We start from the raw sequence: 7,423 nt of genomic DNA on the forward strand, positions 1-7,423 counted from the left end.
GGATTTCTTGCTTCCATAGTTTCCAATGAGAAACTGGCAACTTAATCTTATTGAGGTTCCTTTATACATGACAGTTTGCTTCTCTCTTGTGGCTTCCAGAATTCTCTTTTTAACTTTGGCATTGAACAATTTGATTAGAACATGTTGCCGCAATGGGTATATTTGGGTTTACTCTGTTTAGCATTCATTGCATTTCTTGGATGGGTATATTCATGGCTTTCAGTAAATATGGGAAGTTTTCAGCTGTTATTTCTTTGAATAGTCTCTCTTTCTTCTCTTTCTGGGAATCCCACAATGCAAATATTGATATGCTTGCTGGTGTCCAATAGGTTCCTTGGGCTCTGTTCACTTCTCTTCACTCTTTCTTCTTTCTGCTTCTCAGACTGGATGATTTCAATAGTCTTATCTTCAAGTTCACAGATTCTTTCTTCTGCCAGCTCCAGTCTGCTTTTGAATGCCTCTAGAGACTTTAATTTCTGTTACTGTGGTCTTTAGCTCTGTTGGTTTCCTTTTCATAATTTCCATCTCTCTATTCATATTCTCTTTTTGTTCATCTATTGTATTCCTGATTTCCTTTAGTTCTTTGTCCATGTTTTCTTTAGCTCTTGAGCATATTTAAGACGATTTTTAAAAAGTCTTTGTCTGGTATGTCCCAGGTCTGGTCCTCCTCATTGATGATTTTTAATACTTTAATTTTCTTCTTTGTCTGGGCCATCATTTTCAGTTGTTTTGAATGTTTTGTAATCTTTGTTGAAACCTGGACATTTTGATATTTCAATGTGCTGTCTCAGGAATCTAGACTTTGAGACTTTTGTTTCTTAAGTTTATATCCAGCTAGTATTATGACAGAGCTTTCCTTGAATGCAAGGAGCTAACAAAAATAAATAAATAAAAGAAGGGATAGAAGAAAACACCTTTCCCAGTCTATGCATATTGATTTGTGGGACTGCTCTCCTTTGGGCTTATCCATACAGCGAATTTGGAGACTATCTCCAGACAAAGTATAGGTGCCTCTCTGCATGGGTTTTGTCTCAGGCATACGTGTGTGGTTCTGGGAATAAACAGTTTATGTGGTTCTAAATGTCCCCTCTTACCTAGGAAACAGTTTCCTCACAGTCCAGGGCACTGCTCTGTGTGTCCTAAGTCAGCAATTTCTTACCCCAGGCAGCATGACTTAACTGCTGTCTCACAGCATTCTATGAGAGCTCTGCAAGCTGCCTTCTACATGTAGGGTGAGTTCTGGGATGGTAATATTTCAAATACATAGTAAGTGTTTGTTAAATAAAGTAGATAATTAAAGCATAGGGGGACCATATATTGGACTACACCTAAGCAGGCCCATAATGTACAAGTAAGTTACATAAGCTGGTGGCTCACAGAACTACTCATGCCATATTTCCACTTCTTCCTCAAATCATGCCAATGGCTTCAAGGAGAATTCCTTATGACCAGGTGACCACATAAGAAAAATAGAAACCTGGTTTAAATATGTTTCTGCATGATTTATTGGCCAAAGGCAAAAATGGACTGGTATAGCATTATATCCATGGTCAGTAGGGACTGTAGAAAAAAAGTGAAGGGGAATAATCAGATATGGCAGAAGTTTAAGCAGTATTACTTACTGTCTCCTTTTCCTGTAAGTTTGAGGTAAAGAAGTATACCAAATTATGAGCAGTGACTAATTGTTTAACCAGATGAACAGGAACTCAGAAGACACAAGAATGGAAGATTAAAGAGAAGGAGATTTGGGGAAGAGTTCTATGAATGAAACACTGCAAATGGACTCAATATTTGTATCCTATGTTAATTCTCATTGAAATGCTGTGGAGGAGGCTCTCAATAATCAGGTGGAAAACATGAAAGGTCTGTGGATTTCTGTCCACCTCTTTCCTCCACCACCCCAGTGTTTCCTCAATGGCATTGTGAAAAAAAATGAAAAATATGGCAGGGATGATAACTAAGACTTCCTTTCACCAAAGTTAACTGACTACTCTTCCTATCAGTGAATTTATAATACTCTATTCCTGATTGTTCATGTGCCTACTTCTCCTACATGAATTAAGACACTTAAGGGCAGATATCTCTTTTCCACTGTTCTTTTTTTTAATATATATTTTTTTACTTATTTTTAAAAGATACTTAGATTATATAAAAAAATAAGGGATTCCCATATGTTCCACTCCCCATACCTCCCACCCTTCCCCACATTAACAACTTCTTTCATTGGCATGGTACATTTATTGCAATTGATGAACACATTTTGGAACATTGCCGCTAATCATGGATTATAGTTTACATTTTAGTTTACACTCTCTTCCACTCAATTCTGTAGGTTATGGCTATATGTATAATGACCCATATCTATTGTTGCAATGTCATTTAGGACAATTTCAAGTCTTGAAATTGCCCCTGTATTACACCTCTTTGTCCCTCTCCCTGATTTCAGCACCTCCAGTGGCCACTGTCTCCACATCAATGATACAGTTTCTTCCATGCTAGAATCACAATAAGTCTATGGTAGAATACCAGTAAGTCCACTCTACTCCATATTTTATTTCCCAATCCTGAGGATTCTGGGATGGCAATGCACACTACACCTCTAATTGCTAAAGAGCAAGATTTAGTTTGCGCTGTTAAGAATGACTCTAGGAAAATAGAGAAAGCACAGAAAAAAAATTGAAGACATTTCTACTTCCAAGTTTATGACTTGAACTATTCAAGATACATCCCCATAACTTTGATCCAGGGATTAGGAAACTATAATGAAGAAGGTATTCACATTGCCACCATGTATGATTACACTGCTCTTAACACTAAGAAAGCTGGAAAGTGGCCTGGAAAGCCTCTGTAGAAAAAATTCACATTCCACAATCTTTCTTTATAGTATAAAGGGTAAAAAGATGGCTTTTGCTTTTACCTCACTTCTCCCTGTCATATTTCATGAATTCATCCCATTATTAGAAACTATTTCTTCTTCCTAAGTTTGCACAGAACATTAATCAACACAGACCACATCCTGGACCATAAAAAAACACCTTGACAGTTTTAAAATAATAGAAATTATACAAAATATGCTCTCAGATCACAGTGGACTCAAACTAGAAATCAATTACAGAAAGATATCTGTAAAATCCCCAAATATTTGGAGATTAAACAACATACTTCTAAGTAACACATGGGTCAAAGAAGGAGTCTCAACAGAATTAAAAAAGAAACATTTTGAACTAAATGAAAATGAAAATACAACTAACAAAATTTGTGGGATGCAGCAAAAGTAATGCTTAGTGGGAAATTTATAGCATTAAATTCATACATTGGAAAAGAAGAAAGACCTAAAATCAATAATCTAAGCTTCCCCCTTAGGAAACTAAAAAAAGAAGAGCAAATTAAGTCCAAAGTAGGCAGAAGTAAAGAATAAAAATTAGATCAGAGATCAATGAAATTAAAAACAGGAAAACAATGAAGAAAAATCAATGAAACTGAAAGCTGGTTCTTTGAAAAGATCAATAAAATTGATAAATCTCTAGTCAGGCTAATCAAGAAAATAAGAGAGAAGACACAAATTACTAATATCAGAAATGAAAGAGGACCATCACTACTGATCCCATGGATAGTAAAGGGACAGTAAAGGAATATTATGAGCAACTCTATGACCATAAATTTGAAAACTTAGATGAAATGGACAAATTCCTTGAAAGACACAATCTAACAAAACTTATAAAAGGAAAAATGGATACTCTTAATAGGCCTATATCTATTAAAGAAACTTAATCAACAATTAAGGGAAGTGGATGTGCTCAAACAATTGGGTACTCATCTACCATATGGGAGGTCCAGGGTTCGATTCCCGGGACTTCCTAATGAAGACAAGCTGGCCCAAGTGGAGTGCTGGCCTGTGCATCAAGCTGACCCAAACAGAGAATTGGCACAGCAAGATGTCTCAACAAAAAGAGACACAGAAGGGAGACTCTAAGAGATGCAGCTGACCAGGGAGCTGAGGTGGTGCAAGAGATTAAGCACTTCTCTCCCACTCCAGTAGGTCCCAGGATCAGTTCCCAGGGCTGCCTAAAGAGAAGACAAGCAGACACAGAAGAATTCACAGTGAATGGACACAAAGAGCAGACAATGGGGGGGGGGGGGGGATAGTGGGAAATTAATAACCTTTCAAAGAAGAAAGCACCAAGCCCAGATGGTTTCACTGGTGAACTCTACCAAACATTTAAAGAAGAAATGATAGCAATTATCTACAATCTCTTTCAGAAAATAGAAGCAGAGGGAGCATTTTCTAAATCATTTTATGAGGCCAGCATTACCTTAATACCAAAATCAGACAAAGACATTATAAGAAAGGGAAACTACAGTCCAATATCTCTCATGAACATAGATGTAAAACCCTCAACCAAAGATGAGCAAATTGAATCCAACAATGAATAAAAAGAATAATACTTCACAACCAAGTGCAATTTATTCCAGGTATGGAAGTCTGGTAAAACATTAAAAAATCAATTAATGTAATCCATCCCATAAACAGTTTAAAGAAGAAAAATCGCATGATCTTATTGATATATGCAGAAAAATCATGTGACAGAATCCAACACCCATTCATAATAAAAATTCTCAGCACACTAAAAATAGAGAACTTCCTCAACTTGATAAAAAAACATATACCAAAAAACCTATAGCCAACATCACACATAATGGTGAGAAACTAGATGCTTTACCCCTAAGATTGGGACAAAAACAATGATGCTCTCTCATTCCGCTCCTATTCAACATCTTACTGGAAATCTTAGCTATTGCAATAAAACAAGGAAAGCAAATAAAAGGTATACAGATTGGCAAGGAAGAATAAAACTGTTTCTATTTGCAGATGATAGGATTGTCTATGTAGAAATATTCAAAGAATCAAAGAACTAAATTTGTATCCAGAAATCTAATTGCAAAAGAGTAAAGTATTTTCCAACTCCCCAGACTTTGCAGTGCAGGAAGACTGCCTGTAGATTGGAGGGTGAGTGATTTAATGCCCAGTATGTACACAGTGCGTCCTCACACATGCAGTTGCTGAAATCAGACATCTGTTTACAATCATTGCCTCCTTCCTGACACCAAGGGTGCCCCTAGAGTGAATGTGGTAGTACCTCTTCTTCAGCAGATAAATTTAGAGGATGTATACAGTTTGTTAGTATTCCCAGGGGATGGGTGAAGTCCCTGTTGGTTGACTGCTCCAGAATCATTGATCATTTGAGGAGTTTTTTGCCCGAGAAGATTTCAGTCACATAGTCAACTTTGATGTTGCCTCCCACTGGTTGTGGCAGTAATATACTAATTCATTTGGCCAGCTACCTCTGTGACCTTCAGAGTCAGTGCAGTGGAAGGAAAGTATGGAGACAAGGAAAATTCTGTGGAATAATGGAAAAAGCATGAACTTTGTAGTCAGAAAATCCTGAATTTGTATCTTGGCCCTGCCTACTAAGTGTATCACCAGGAGCAAGTTCCTTAGTCTCTCTCTGTCTTTGTTTCCTCATTTCTGATATACCAAACTCATAGGGTTGCTATGAGGATTACATGTACTGGCACATGTAAAGTGCCAGTACATAAAAGAGCACAAAGAAATGTTGATTTCCATCAACTATTTCATAGTTTCCTATTGCTGTGTAACCAATTACCCCAGACGTGGCTTAATATAATACATACTTATCTTCTTAGCAGATGTGGTAGATGCCTTGTTTCATTCCCCCTCAGCCGACCAGAGTTCACCTGCAGGTAGAGTAGAGAATTTCTTACACCATGACAGCTTTCCACTTTCTATCTTCTTCAGCAAGAGTTTGCTCTGCCAAAGGTTGGTGCAACCCTAAAAATGTAAGCGTTAATGCCTTGAGAGATTGGAGTTTATATACCATTCAGAGGTTTATTTCACACTGCTTTTCAAAGGGTTCTTGGGGAGAACAAGCCTCATTTGCCCACCACAGTCACCTGTATTACCACATACTTTATTGGCTCTCCCTCCTTTGACTCACTTTCTTCACTTCCCCACTTGTGCTATGGGATCACTTCTCAGATAAGCTACCTACACCCAAGACCTTGTCTTACTATAAGAACCCAAATTAAGACAGTCACTGGAACTGTAAACCAGAAGAGGCCAAGGTTATGGAGAAAGGAAACTAAATTTTGTGAGAGGGTCGTTAGGAGTAATAGTGAGGTGAACAAATAAATACCTCTTGTTTCTGGAATCTGGGCATTTTGACTATAAGGAAAACAGCACCATCTGTTGGTCACTGGTTCAAACATGACTTCGTGTCAAATTCCTAGGGTTCTGTGCTTTGGATCTCCTATTGTGGCCTGTCAGAGGCTCCATGCAACATCCTTACTTGCTATAGACACTTTGGATATTCTGGATTATTAGACTTGAGTAGCAAGGTAGTTTGCAGAGTGGCCTGGAATGCTGCAAATCTTTCTTTTTCTGGTACAAATACTGTAGTCTTACAGATTTCTCAGTAGATAGTGTCTCAGTGTCTACGTCCTTTTTTTTCCTTTTCTTTTCTAATTATTAAGCTTGTCTTCACAAAAGTTTTAGACCACAGTAATTCATATATACAATAAACGGTACTCCCACATATTCAACATCAGACACTTTGTCCCTTCCCTAGCAATAATCTTTTTACAAGTTCATACTATATTTACCGCAACTGATGTACAGATATTGAGACAATAGCTTTCAAACAAGGTTACACTTGGGTTTACACTGTGGTTTATATTTTAGACTATACAATTTTCTGAAGTTTTAGTTATCTTATGTTTTACATTATGATTTACATTTTAGCCTATAGGCCCCTATACATTTTTGGTGTAATTTAACATGTCCTATATCCATCCTTGCATAATCTTGTGGAACACTTCCATTGCCCCACAGTTACACTGATTCCACCTATTCAATACCTCTTTCCCCCTCCCCTCAGGTAGCTGCTAAGGGTGGGGAGTAGGAAGAAGAGATGTGGGGTGCGGGCATTTTCAGGACTTGGAGTTGTCCTGGGTGGTACTGCAGGGACAGTTACTGGACATTGTATGTCCTCCCATGGTCCACTGGGTGGACTGGGAGAGAGTGTAAACTATAATGTGGACCATTGACCATGTGGTGCAGCAGTGCTCAGAAATGTATTCACCAAGTGCAATGAAGTTCCCATGATGATGGAGGAGGTTGTTATGGGAAGAGTGGGGTGAGGGGGGTGGGGGGTATATGGGGACTTCATATGTTTTGAATGTAACATTAAAAAAAATAAAGACAAAGAAATTAAGAAAAAAAAAGTATATCCAAACACAATTTATTTTTCCTCCAAAATCCAAAGGGGTCCAATAAGATTGTGCCTCTTTCTTAATGTTTGTATGTGCAAGATGCAGAAACTTGTCTTTCACTATAAGACAGGTT

The sequence above is a fragment of the Dasypus novemcinctus genome, chromosome 3 (assembly GCF_030445035.2).
Source record: "Dasypus novemcinctus isolate mDasNov1 chromosome 3, mDasNov1.1.hap2, whole genome shotgun sequence".
Classification (NCBI taxonomy): Eukaryota; Metazoa; Chordata; class Mammalia; order Cingulata; family Dasypodidae; genus Dasypus; species Dasypus novemcinctus.